The 14,043-nt window shown below is 42.3% G+C and overlaps 1 protein-coding gene across 2 annotated transcripts in view; it reads right to left on the bottom strand.

Moving 5' to 3' along the window:
* LOC129015387 (uncharacterized) overlaps positions 1–14,043 on the bottom strand; it is a 131,612-nt gene that overhangs the window by 60,082 nt on the left and 57,487 nt on the right. The window contains exon 3 of one of the 2 annotated variants that reach the window (XR_010124431.1): positions 11,372–11,880. The exons of the other annotated variant lie outside the window; for it this stretch is intronic. The gene's annotated coding sequence lies outside the window, so the exon portion shown is untranslated. Of the gene's footprint in view, positions 1–11,371; positions 11,881–14,043 lie in introns of those variants that run through there. 2 annotated transcript variants of the gene reach the window in all.

Here is a 14,043-nt window from a genome sequence, read left to right as displayed (position 1 = left end):
GAAAATCACTAAAAATCTCTCTCCTTCCTTTGGCATTCAAAATTGAGCATTCAATATAAACATGCCTGCTGCAAGTTTAAATATTAACTTCTTTCATGACATCCCGTGGTGTTTCCAGAGCAAATTCCTCTGAACAGAAGAAACTAAGTTTTGTAAAGGTTGAAAAAAGAGACAGATCACCTAAGTGAAGCAAACTTTCTGAAAACACGCAAATGATCAACTTGCCATTTTGTATTTGTGAAAACATTTGAATGACAGTTGGCATATTTCAACCTAAGTCACATTAAGGAGCCAACAATTAAATCTTTGTTCCTGCTCAATGTATTGATAATGTTGGTATAATTCTGAATTTGATGTGATGTTCTCTGAAGAGAAAAGAGACTGGGGACTGCTGAGTCAGCATTCACAGAATGCCAGAAAGAGAAGGTGAATGAGTTTGATTACTACACAGTTGCAACTGTTGTGCCCTGCAGAACCCCAGTGGACACTATGCATTTAGACTACAATGTGAATGGCACCACGGTGACAGAATTGCGTAGTTGTGACCGTCTAAAATATTTACCATCTGTCTTTTTATAGCAAAAGTTTGCTAGGCCAGGTGTGGTGGCTTACACTTGTAACCCCAGCACTTTGGGAAGCCAAGGCAGGAGGATCACTTGAGCCCAGGAATTAAAGACCAGCCTGGGCAACATAGCAAGGCTCTATCTCTACAAAAAATTTAAAGATTAGCTGGGCGTGGTGGTGCACACCTGTAGTCCCAGCTACTCAGGAGACTGAGATGAGAGGATCTCCTGAGCCAGGAGGCTGAAGCTGCAGTGATCCATGATTGTGCCACTGCACCTTAGCCTGGGTAACAGAGGGAGACTCTGCCTCAAAAAGAAAAGAGAAAAAAGAAAAGAAAAGAAGGGGAGGGGAGGGAAGGGAAGGGTTGAGTTTACTGACCTCTGAATTATAAGGACACTGTGCTCTACAGGGCAAAGCTCGAGAAGAGGGGCCATGGCTTCTCTTGTCCTTTTTCCAGGCCTCTGTCTACAGATCTGTAAGTTAAAGCTAAAACTTCCTGCTCCTTATCTCTTAGAGTGCTGTGTGGGACATATTGGTTGAAGATTTTTTCAATGAATTTTTGTATTTTTTCACTAAGAAACATACTGTGTAATTGAGAAAATGAAAAATATCTTTCCATTCTTTCCTTGATGCTCTCTATGCTATGAACTAAGAGTAAGTGATTCGCTGAACAAAACAGTTCTGCAGTGAACAACCTGTGCATCTGTACTTTGCACACTTTGCAGTTACACTGTTGTCTTTTGTTAGGCTACCTAGCATGAAAATATTTCTCCAATTGAGTGGAACCCAAACCACAGGGAGGCAGCAGCCAAAATCTCACTGTTGTAGCCAAAGGGGATGTGTATTTCCCCTTCTCCACTCCTTGTATCTGGTCCATGCTCAAAGTAAGCCAAACCAGTGCTCTTGTGCAGAACCCTAAATCTAAAGGGGGTGACACATAAATCCAGGCACAATGGAGACTACCAAAGCCAGCAGTAGTGGAGATGACTGACAGTCCAGCAGTGGTGAGGGAGAACAGGACTACCATTATCACTGCTTGACGGTGCCTGGGTGTGGCTAGCAGCCCACACTCGACTCACAAAGCTCATACATCTAGCTTGTAGTGGCAAAGTGGGCACTTTTTTCTAGTTCACATAAATGAATAGCAGCAGTTCTGAGCTGAGGTTCAGGTAGAAGCACCTGCAGCCGGCATCTATTCCAGGGTCATTCCCTCAGTTGCTGCTCTCTAGCCTTCCTGCCGGTTCTGTGAGCTCTCCGTTACCCTTCCAGCGCGTCACTTTTCTGAAGTTTGAAAGAGTCAGTTTCTGTTGTTTGCACACCTGTAAGAGCCCTGACTGCACAACCCTACTTGCCAGCCAATCCCACCTTGTTTAGTCACCTAAGGGGCCCTGGCAAAGACCAGACTTAATGGGGTGTGCAGAATTAGAAGAGAAAGAATATGTTAAATGAGACTATCACTCCACTACCCAAATAATAGAAATCAGTCTCCGCATACTAAATTTTTTAAACAGACAGGGATTAGAGACCATCTATCCCAAACCCTTCATTTGTGGATGAAACCCAGAGGAAGCAGGTGAGTTGTTCAAGGTCACCCAGCTACATAATAGCAGCTTCTATAAGACCCGCTCTCTCAGCCTCTTAATTGCGTTATTTATGTGGGCACCATGATGATGCGGCTGGAGTTAAACAAAAGAGAGGCATTAATTCAGCTCACCAAGCTGTGCCTAAATGCTCACAGGATGCTTTGCTAAAATCAATTTTGCCTTCAAACTTTAATCCTGGCCACATAACCCTGATTTATGAAATCTTAAAAACAAAGATGTGTGATTTAAACATAAAAAGATAATTCAGATCTGCAGGATGGAGATGCCTCCTCTTGTGGTTACTGGAGTGAAGCACTGAGGCTTCTGAAGTTGGACCTGGGACATACATGGGTGAGAGACAGCAGTGAACCACCACCAGGAGAGACTTACGTGTTCATCTCTCCTAGAGTGAAACTGAGTTTTCATCTTGTAAATGCTACAGATGATGCAGAAGTGGAGCCATGATGGAAAACAGAAGTGCCTAATTCAAGTTGTTTTGTTTCAGTGAATCACTTAATCTTTGTTCATAGCATAGAGAGCATCGAAGCAAAAATGAAGACATATTTTCCACTTTCTCAATTATACGGTATGTTTCTTAGTGAAAAAAAAAATTCATTTGAAAAAATGTTCAACCAATATGTCACACACAGTACTTTAGGACATAAAGAGTAGGAAATTTTAGCTCTGACTTATAGATCTAGAAATAAAGCAATAGAAGCCACAGCCCCTCTCCTCAGGCTTTGTTCCATAGACCACAGTGTACTTACAATCCAGAGGTCAGCAAACTTTTTCTATAGGGAGACAGACGATAAATATTTTAGGCAGCTGCAATTACTCAACTCTGCCATGGTGGCAGTAGGTAAACAAATAGGAGTAAAAGTGTTCCAATAAAACTTTATTTAAAAAAACAGATTGTGGGCCAAATTTAGCCCATGGGCCACAGTTTGCCCAGCCCTCTATAGTTAATCAGAGTGCACAGTCCTAATCCTCTAACACCCACACATTCTATCATCACAGACTAAACTCAGCCTTGAGCACCTTTCAATTGGTAATATCATATCTCAGATCCAGAGGTGGTAATTACTGCCATAAGAGGCAACATCTCAGTTTTTCACAAATTGTTACAGAAGGGTAAACCTTTCCAACACATCCAAGATAATCTTTACTTACCAGGAGGACAAAACCTCCCTCACTGCCCCCTGGGTTCCATTGTGTAACAGTTCTCAGAATTAGTAGGCAACCACTCGTCATCTTTGCAAGCATTTTTGCCCGAAAAGCCAGGCAGTAGTCTCACACTGACAACACAAGAATAACTTGTCATTCTGGTAATGGTCTAACTGCATGTAAGTGTCTGTCATAATGAAAATTAGTCTCTTCCGTTTCAATTTATTTTGTCAACAGTCCAAATGAAGCCCGAATATATCTTCCAACACCATTTCACACAGACCAAGTAGGAAAGAGAACTTTAAAATGAACCTCATCATCATATGACTAAATATTTACATTAAAAAAGATTCTCTCTTCTGGAATACATCCCAGCTTTACTGTTCTCCCCTGCCAGTACACCTGCAGCTTTTTGTAACTAATTAAGGAACTCCAGAAAACACATTCAAAAGGGCCTCCGAAAACAGATGCACTCTCCATTAATTAAACAAGCCAGAGCAATCACCCAGGCTTGTAATTGGAAAATGTGCTTCTTTCCTGCATTTTAAGGCAATCACATTTATTTGCAAATGTTTTTGATGGTTTCTCAAAAGAGAAAGCTGGCTAGCAGCAGGCTCTGGCTCTCTCTAGCAGGCAAGGCAGATGTTTGGGAAAGGTTGGAGGTATGAGGCAAAGTCACCCAGGTTCTCTAATTAGTTCTTCTCCCTCCAGAAGACTGTGCTAATGAGATAAGGAAGTTTAAGTGCTAAAAAAAGAAAGAAAGCCTGCTAAGGCTACTTAACAGTACAAAGATGGTCCCATGCCATATACTCTTTAGGGCTCTAATTGGGGTATGCATTGATCTAAGTGTGTGCAGAGTTAGCTTCCTCTTAGCTAAGCTTACACGGTCTGCAGAGCCAGCACTGGGAGCAGGAGGAAGGTGGAGAAAGCCATCAGTGGGCGGATTAAGAAAACACAATAGCCTGGAGTCTCTCCTATAGTCTTGTCCTCGGGTTCCAAGCAGTGTTTTAGGGAAACCCCAGTCTTTTTTTATATACTTTAAGTTCTGGGGTACATGTGCAGAATGTGCAGATTTGTTACATAGGTATACATGTGCCATGGTGGCTTGCTGCACCCAGCAGCCCATCATCTACATTAGGTATTTCTCCTAATGCTATCCCTCCCCTGGCCCCCCACCCCCGACAGGCCCGGGTGTGTGATGTTCCCCTCCCTGTTTTCATGTGTTTTCATTGTTCCCCTTCCACTTATGAGTGAGAACATGCGGTGTTTGGAAACCCCAGTCTTAAGTAAAATTCTCTTATGGTACGGTTACCCTAGTACATCAGCATCCTGATTAGGGATTTCAGATGCCATGCCTCCAGCAGGTAAGCTTATTAAACAATTGCTTCTCAGCAACATGCCTACTCATCTATACTTCCTTCTGTGATGTGGGGCTGAGACTCTGCAAATAAATTCCTTCTTTGCCAGATAGCTTCCTGTTAGGAGCCGCTGATGTGGAGGACACTTGAGGGAGACTGGAAAGCTGGAGGAGGGAAAAATAACTTGCTCTTTCCTGTTTTGCCCTGTCCTATTGGCATCACTCTGGTGACGGCCCTCCACTGCAGCAGCAACATGTAACAGCACCAGCTGGCAGCATACCCTTCTGAGTTCTCAGTCCCACTTCCATAGGGCCCATCCTCCAAGAATCTAGGTTCCAAAAACCCCATCTCTGTAACTTTGTTTCTCAAGCCCTGTCTTAGTCTAATCAGGCTGCTATAACAAAATATCTTAGACTGGGTAATTTAGAAATAATACAAATTTATTTGTCACAGCTCTGGAGGCTGAGAAGTCCAAGATCAAGGTGCTGGCTGATTTGGCGTCTGGTGAGGGCTCACTCTCTGCTTCCAAGATGGCATCTTGTTGCTGTGTCTTCTGGAGGGAACAAACACTGTGCCTTCACATGGCAGAAGGGACAGAAAGGCAAAAAAGGGATGAACTCTCTCCCCGAAGCCCTTTTATAAGGGCACTAATCCCATCTCTAAGGGTGGAACCCTCATGACCTAATCATCCCCTAAGGGCCCCACCTCAGTATCATCAATTTGGGGGTTAAGTTCCAACATATGAATTTTGGAAGGACACATACATTTAAACCATAGCAAGCACTAAGGGTACTGTATCTTTCTGCAGATACTGTATTTTGATACCTTTGTGTTTCCTTTTTGCCTTTAGGTCCCTTTGAAAGAGATAATTAATTTAGAGAAAACTAATACAACCTTTTTTCCCTGACTTGACTCTGACTGATCCAATATTTAATATCAGGAGTGATCCCAGAAAATGGTCTTCAGATAGCATTCTGGGATTGCTTTTGTCATGATCTTGGCCTTAAATGCAGTTGTGGAGTGTTTGAGAAATGGGATGTTAGTAGTAGCAACCCATAGTAGGCAGTGGCATCATAATTAATCAAATTATCACCCACAATTGATCATGATAGATTCCCTACTGAAGCAATTGCCTTGGGGACCAAATGGCTGCTACGCTTGACTGTTAAAGGTATGACAACAACTTCAAGGACCATATAGTGGGACAGCTATATCTACCTGCACTGAAGAGATTAAGAAAATGGACAAATTCAAGGCTTTAATGCTCACCTTAAGTCCTGGTCAGCGAACCAGAGAGCTTTAATTATTATTTCTTATAACTGCAGATACCATCTCAACAAAAACCGAATGCAAAACCTAATTATGAGTTACTGAATCACAACTTAAGTTGAATTGTCAGACCACCACGTCTCATATGTTAAGGCATTGATTACGAAAGAGTGGGACCCTGGATATAAAATAAGGATATGTGGGTGGACTCAGATGATGCTAAAAACCCTAAGCCCCTGTCTTTCTGAGCCTCTTTTTCATAGAAAGGAGGAGCACCTCCTTCTGTGTCTAGGAAACTAATCTTCCTTTGCTTGAGGATCTTGTAACATTTCACCTGGGACCATGCAAGGTATGTCTATTTTTCTCAACACCCACCCAGTATTAGTTATCTATTGCCACACAACTAATTCCTGTAAAACTTAGTGGCCTAAATCAATTTTTATTATCTCTCACAGTTTCTGTGAGTCTGGAATTCAGGCACAGCTTAGCTGGGAAATTCTGGGTCAGGGTTTCTCATGAGGTCGCAGTCAGAGTGTCAGCTGGGGATAAACCAACTGAAAGCTTCACTGTGGGTTGCACGATCTACTTTTAAGATGTCACTCATGACTGGGAAGTTGGTTCTGGCTTTTGGCAGGAGACCTCATTTCCTCATCACATGGATCTCTCCACAGAGAACTTGAGCGCCCTCATAACATGGTGGCTGGTTTCCCAAGAGTGAGTGATCCAAGACAGTGTACAGTGAAGCCACAGACCTATCCCCTAGCCACAGGTGATTGAACTGGGGTGGACACTGACCCATGAGGCATCCTGGTGGAAAAAGCTCAGCTAAAAAAGAGAAAATAGAATCAATGGAGCCTGTCAGATTATCTCTTAGGAATTTGATCTAGAATACATGCTGGACAGATCCTAAGTCCTAAGGGCTATAAGTAAGCTGAAGTTATGCAGAAGCAGGAGCCCTGAGGAGGAGAAAAATACACAGGGGAGCAGGAAACAGAGGCAGGAAGGATGTCCATAAAAGTAGGAAAGGTAAAGGCAAATATTAGGAGATGTTATATTACCTTAAAATAGTATGTCTGCAAACTCCAACTGAGGGCCCAAAATGATCCTGTCAGTAGAAAAGCCTCAGAACCTTCCCGTCCCTGAACTGTGCCTCACTTAGACTCTCTTTGAAGGCTCTCAGGACAAGTCAGAGTCTTAGCTTCCTTTTTTGCTATGTGCATCCTGATAGTAAGACCTCATTGCTGTTTCTTTGGAAGCTTCTATTTCTTACAACTAAGGCAGCCAAATGAGCCAGAGCTTTTAATCAAATAATGCGCTTCAGAGTTTACATAGCTCTCTCACAGCCCATTGGCATCAAATTCTTATAAGACCCCGGAGAGGGAGCACAGTAACTGCTCCATTCCACAGATGAGGTAATTGGGGCTCATAAGGATTAAAGTAACTGGGCAAGTTCACCCAAATAGTAAGGTAAATCAGGGCGGAGCTCAAATCCAGTTCTACTTCCTTGCCCAATGTTCTTTCCCGTGTCACCATATAACTACTATCATATATATATATATATACACACAAATGAACTAGGGAAGATGCTCTCAGCCACCAAGTCACCCTTTGTGCGCTGAGCACCATTCTAAGAGTTCAGACACAGCAGGGAGTGAAACAAAGACCCTTGTCTCATGGAGATTCCATTCATAAGTGTAGCCATGTGAAGCAAACCACAAACATAAAATGAATTCTGGAAGCCCACCATGAAATCTTCCCCATTATCCTGCAACCATCTCAGGGCATGTATGTGATTATTATTACTATATACAGGCATACCCCGGGAGATTGCAGACTCGGTTCCAGACTGGCGCACTGAAGCAAATGTCGCAATAAAGTGAGTCACAAATTTTTTTGTTTCCCAGTGCATAGAGGAGTTATGTTTACCCTATGCTGTAGTCTAATAAGAGTACAATGCCATTATGTCTAAAAAATCAATGTATATACTTTAATTTTAAAAATATGTTATGGCTAAAAATTGCGAATGATCATGTGGGCCTTCAGTGAGTCATACTTTTTTTTTTTTAGACGGAGTTTTGCTCTTGTTGCCCAGGCTGGAGTGCAATGATGTGATTTCGGCTCACTGCAACCTCCACCTCCCAGGTTCAAGCAATTCTCCTGTTTCAGCCTTACAAATAGCTGAGATTATAGGTGCCTACCACCATACCCGGCTAATTTTTTGTATTTTTAGTAGAGACAGGTTTCACAATGTTGGTCAGGCTGGTCTCGAACTCCTGACCTCAGGTGATCTGTCTGCCTCAGCCTCCCAAAGTGCTGGGATTACAGGCGTGAGCCACCGCACCCGGCCAAGTCATAATCTTTTTGCTGGTGGAGAGTCTTGTCTCAATATTGATGGCTGCTGATTGATCAGAGTGATGGTTGCTCAAGGTTGGGGTGGCTGCAGCCGTTCCTTAAAATAAGACAACAGTGAAGTTTGCCTCATTGATTGACTCTTCCTTTCATGAAATATTTCTCTGTACCATGTGCTGTTGTTTGGTAGCATTTTACCCACAGTAGAACTTCTTTAAATATTGTATTCAACTGGCCAGGTGCAGTGGCTCACGCCTGTAATCCTAGCACTTTGGGAGGCCGAGGCAGGCAGATCACAAGGTCAAGAGATCGAGACCATCCTAGCCAACATGGTGAAACCCTGTCTCTACTAAAAATACAAAAATTAGCTGGGTGTGGTGGCACCCACCTGTAGTCTTAGCTACTCGGGAGGCTGAGGCAGGAGAATCGCTTGAACCTGGGAGGCAGAGGTTGCAGTGAGCCAAGATCGTGCCACTACACTTCAGCCTGGTGACAGAGCAAGACACTGTCTCAAAAAAAAAAAAAAAAATCGTATCCAATCCTGTCAAATCCTGTCATGGCTTTATCAACTAAATGTATGTAATATTCTAAACACTGTTGTCATTTCAACAATTTTCACAGCATTATTACAAGGAGTAGTTTCCATTTCAAGAAACCAGTTTCTTTGTTCATCCATAAGAAGCAACTTCTTACCCATTCAAGTTTTATGAGATTGCAACAGTTCAATTACATCTTCAGGCTTCAATTCTAATTCTAATTATCTTGCTATTTATAGCACATCTGGAGTGACTTCTTTCACTGAAATCTTAAGCCCTTCAAAGTCATCCATGTGGGTTGAAATCAGCTTCCTCCAAACTCCTGTTAATGTTGTGAATCACAAGTGTTCTTAAAGACATCTAGAATGGTGAATCTTTTCCAGAAGACTTTCAATTCATTTTGCCCAGATCCAACAGAGGAATCACTGTCTATGGCAGCTATAGCCTTTAAAGTCAAAATTACCCCTTGATTTGTCAGTTGCAGAATTGTGTTGTCAGGCATGAAAACTACACTAATCTCCTTGTGCACCTCCATCAGAGCTCTTGGGTGACCAGGTGCATTGGTCAATAAGCAGTAAATTTTTTTATTATTATTTTGTAGAAACAGGGTCTCCCTATGTTGCCCATGCTGGTCTTGAATTCCTGGACTCAAGTGATCCTTCCACCTTGGCTTCCCAAATCATACTTGGGATTACAGGTATGAGCCATTGCACCCAACCTTTTTATTTTTTATTTATTGTTATTATTTGTAGTGAGCAATAAAATTTGAAAAGACTTTTTTCTAAGCAGTAGGTCTCAAAAATGAATTTAAAATATTCAGTAAACCATGCTATAAAGAGATGTGCTGCCATCCAGGCTATGTTGTTCCATTTATAGAGCATAAGCAGAAGTGATTTAAAATGTTTCTTAAGGGCCCTAGGATTTGGGGAATGGTAAATGAGCACTGGCTTCAACTTAAAGTCATCAACTGCGCTTGCCCCGAATAAGAGATTCAGCCTGTCCTTTGAAGCTTTGAAGCCAGGCATTGACTTCTCCTTTCTAGCTATGAAAGATGGCACCTTCTTCCATCTGATCTTTTTCCTTTTTCTGAAGGCCATTTCATCTATATCGAAAATGTGTTGTTTAGTGTAGCCACTTTCATCGTTGATCTTAGCTAGATCTTCTAGATAACTTGCAGCAGCTTCTCCACCAGCACTTGCTGCTGCACCTTGCACTTTTATATTATGGAGATGGCATCTTTTTTAAACCTTATGAACCAGGCTCTGCTAGCTTCCAACTTTTATTCTGCAGCTTCCTCACCTCTCTCAACCTTTACAGAATTGAGGAGAGTTAGGGCCTTACACTGGATTTGGCTTTGGCTTAAGGGAATGTCGTGGCTGGTTTTATCTTCTATCCAGATTACTAAAACTGTCTTCATATCAGCAATAAGGCTGTTTCACTTTCTTATTTTTCATGCATTCACTGGAGCAGCACTTTTAATTTCCTTCAAGAACGTCTCTTCTGCATTCACAACTTGGTTAACAGTTTGGCACAAGAGACCTAGCTTTTGGCCCATCTCAGCTTTCAACATGCCTTCCTCACTAAGCTCAATCATCTCTAGCTTTTCATTGAAAGTGAGAGATGCGGGATTACTCCTTTCACTGGAACCTTAGAGGCTATTGTAGTGTTATTAACTGGCCTAATTTCAATATTGTTGTGTCTCAGGGAATAGAGAGGCCCAAGGAGAAGAGAGACAGGGGAATGGCTGATTGGTGGAGCAGTCGGAATACACTCACTTATCAAAGTTCTTCCTCTCATCTGGGTGCAGTTTATGGAGCCCTAAAACCATTACAATAGTAACATCAAGGATCACTGATCACAGATCACCATAACAGATATAATAATAATGGAAACAGTTGAATTATTATGAGAATTACCCAAATGTAACACAAAGACAAAGCAAGTACATGCTGTTGGGAAAATGGCACTGATAGATTTGCTCAACCCAGGGCTGCCACAAACCTTTAATCTGTAAAAAAAAAAATGCAGTATCTTGAGGCATAATAAAATGAGGCATGACTGTATAGTTTTATTTATTTATACACAGAATAGTTATAATTGTCAGTATGTCTAACTGTCAGACAGTTTGGACAATTCAAACCAGACTTAATTTATTAGGTATAAAACTTCAAGTTACTTAACCTTGTGCCTCAGTGGCTTCATCTGAAGAATGGAAATAATAATAGTACCTGTCTCACAGTGCTGTTATGAGGATTCAATGAATGGAAATATGTAAAGTACTTAGAACAGCATCTGATACATGGTAAGTATGTGTATTATTAAGTACTAGGATGATTGTTTTTTATGAATATCATTAAAATTATTATTATAGAAGTTTCAAATGCAAACCTCTTCTAGGTAAACTTAGGAAAACCTTGCCTTTCCTCAAAGTGATGCTTTCATCAAGGAGGCAAAAGAAGAAACTGGGACTGTGAGTCCAGGCAGAACTGGCCTTGCCTGTCACTTGCTGTGTGTCTTTAGGTAAGCCGCTTTACCTCTCTGAACCCCAGTCAGCTTATCTACAAAATGGAGAGGAATAACATCCCATCCTCTGGTTTGTTGTGAGAAATGAGCAGTACATTGCAGTTAGTATTGTGACAGGTAATAGTAAGCACTGAATCAGCAAGACCCACTGCTGTCGACATCATCATTATGTCATTGTTGTTACCTGCAAACTCTAGTGGGTGGAATCAAGCAGATTTAATTTTGAAAGTATGCAGATTTCACTAGGATAGTAAAAACTGTGGCCTGTTATACCATTAGATATTTATTATTTGCCTCCAGTCCTGATATGGTAACTTCGAAGAATGTTTGCCCATAGGAGAAGCTAAGAGGTTTTTTAATTAGTTAATTCTAATATTAAGTAAGTAATATATTGCCTTGAAAGGAAAACATTCAAGCCTTCTTTCTTTCTCTTTATCCTTTTCTTCAGTTGCCCAAGGAGAAGGAATTTCCATGGTCTGGTCAGTTTTGTGAACACTTATTGGGCTGAAGGGTGAAGGCACCGTGTTAGGAGGTCTGTGCATATAAGAGAGAAAGGAGACAGAGTGAGTCCCTGATGGAGAACACTCAGCCGCCTATCTTACCTCCTACCTCTTCTCCCACATGGCACCAGCCCTAGCACAGCACTAAGCCAGCCTGGTACCAGGTGCTGGAAATTGGTGCTTCTATTCTCACAATTCCACTCTCTGATTACAGCCTTCTGGCTCTGGAAGGGGTGGAATGGATCAATCTTTCCTCTTCAGGTCTTGACAACATAGGCAGAGCAGAAACGGCACTCAACTACATTTTCTTTCTTTTTTTTTTTTTTTTTTTTTTTTTTTGAGACAGGGTTTTGCTCTGTCACTCAGGCTAGAGTGCAGTGGCATGATCTCAGCTCACTGCAACCTCCACCTCCCGAGTTCAAGCAATCCTCCCACCTCCACCTCCCAAATAGCTGGGACTACAGGCGTGCACTAGCACGCCTGGGTAATTTTTGGTTTTTACTTTTTTCTAGAGCTGGGGTTTCACCGTGTTGCCCAGGCTGGTCTCAAACTCCTGAGCTCAGGTGATCCAACCACTTCAGTTTCCCAAAGTGCTGGGATTAAAGACATGAGCCACCGAGCCTGGCCCATACCCAGCTAATTTTTGTATTTTTAGTAGAGACGGGTTTCACCATGCTGGCCAGGCTGGTCTCAAACACCTGGCCTCAAGTGATCCACCCGCCTAGGCCTCCCAAAGTGCTGGGAGTACAGGCACGTGCCACCAGGCCTGGCCACACTCAACTACATCATGGAAGAGTAAGTGTAAGGGTTAGTCAATGCCATGGGGTCCAGCACCAGATTCCTCTGCATTTGGAAGCAAGTGCTAGTTTCCCATTTGTCCTAGTTCCTTTCTCCCAGGGTCTTGGTCAGAAACAATGGGTAGAATTTTGGTTTTCCCAGGTTCTTGGCCAAACTATACCTTAATACCATCTTCTGCCCAGATTTCTGAGAGAATAAATAAATAGATGAATATAAGACACAGTCCCTGCCCTCAAGAGACTTACACTCTAATTAGGGAAGAAGAACTAATTCCAAGGACAGGCACTCTCCAGTGCTCTTTTCTGCTGCAGGCACTGAGAGGACCACATGTTCAAGGAAGTGCCTCTATAAGATGGTGGAGACTCTGGTCCCTGAGTGTCTGTGTGGAGAAGAGCCCCTTGCTCGCACACATTGCCTACTTAACATACACAAAAAATACACTTATGTTGAATCAACCCACTGAGATTTCAGAGTTGTTAGTGCAGCACAGCTTAGACCACCCTGACTCTGTGGTTCAGACTTAACTCCAAAGACATGATACTTGTTCAGTATCAATAAAAATCTCCTAAGAGGCTAACTGTCAAGTAGTCTTTGTCCTAACCTCTTAAATTACATTATTCCAGGATCCTAGGGGCTATGGATCCTGACGAAACCGGTCCTAGTGACGAAAACCTAGCACCATGATGCAAAACAAACCCTCCAAGTCACCAAAATAGAAAAGCAGGTAACAAAATTGTGTTTTGGGAAGACATCTCTTGCTCTGTTACGAAGATAGATTAGGGGAGGTGGGACTAGAGGAGTGAAAAACAAGAGGCTAGGAAGGATGAAGTTATGGGAAAGAAGAGGCCAAAAAAGGATGCTAGAGGAATGGGGAGAATCATGGCAGGTGGGGAGAAGGGGACCTTTGAGATGCCAGGCATCTGTGTGAAATTAGGTTTTTCTTTTGCCCGTATTCCTAGAGTCCCCAAATCATTTAGCTTCCCTATATTCATCCTTTCTTTGCCATCCCCACAGATGCATCCAAGCTTAATCATTTTAAGCAAAGCACTATCTTTCCCAGCTGATAAAAATACTTACAACTCATCATGGTTGCTACTATCACATAGTCTTTTATTGAATCTCCTCCCACTTATTGGAAATTCAGAAAGCATCCAACTTCCTGCTTAGGCAGATTCTGCTAACTGGCGTGAACCATAGGAGCACAGGAAAACTCCCTTCTGAGAAGAAAATTTCCAACACAGAAAAATACCTGTCCACTTTCCTAACCATTTCTCTGTGGACCTGGGTGGGTGAAACACATTGATTCTGCAGGGAAGAACTTTGAGAATAGAAGTCATATGTTAGGATGGTGAAGAAAAAAGTTAGAAGGAATGGCTGCCTGATGGCTTTGTGAAGCCTG

This window comes from Pongo pygmaeus, chromosome 18, assembly GCF_028885625.2.
Source record: "Pongo pygmaeus isolate AG05252 chromosome 18, NHGRI_mPonPyg2-v2.0_pri, whole genome shotgun sequence".
Taxonomy (NCBI): domain Eukaryota; kingdom Metazoa; phylum Chordata; class Mammalia; order Primates; family Hominidae; genus Pongo; species Pongo pygmaeus.
Note: the sequence above shows the minus strand (reverse complement) of the source record. Positions and strands in the feature narration are given on the sequence as shown.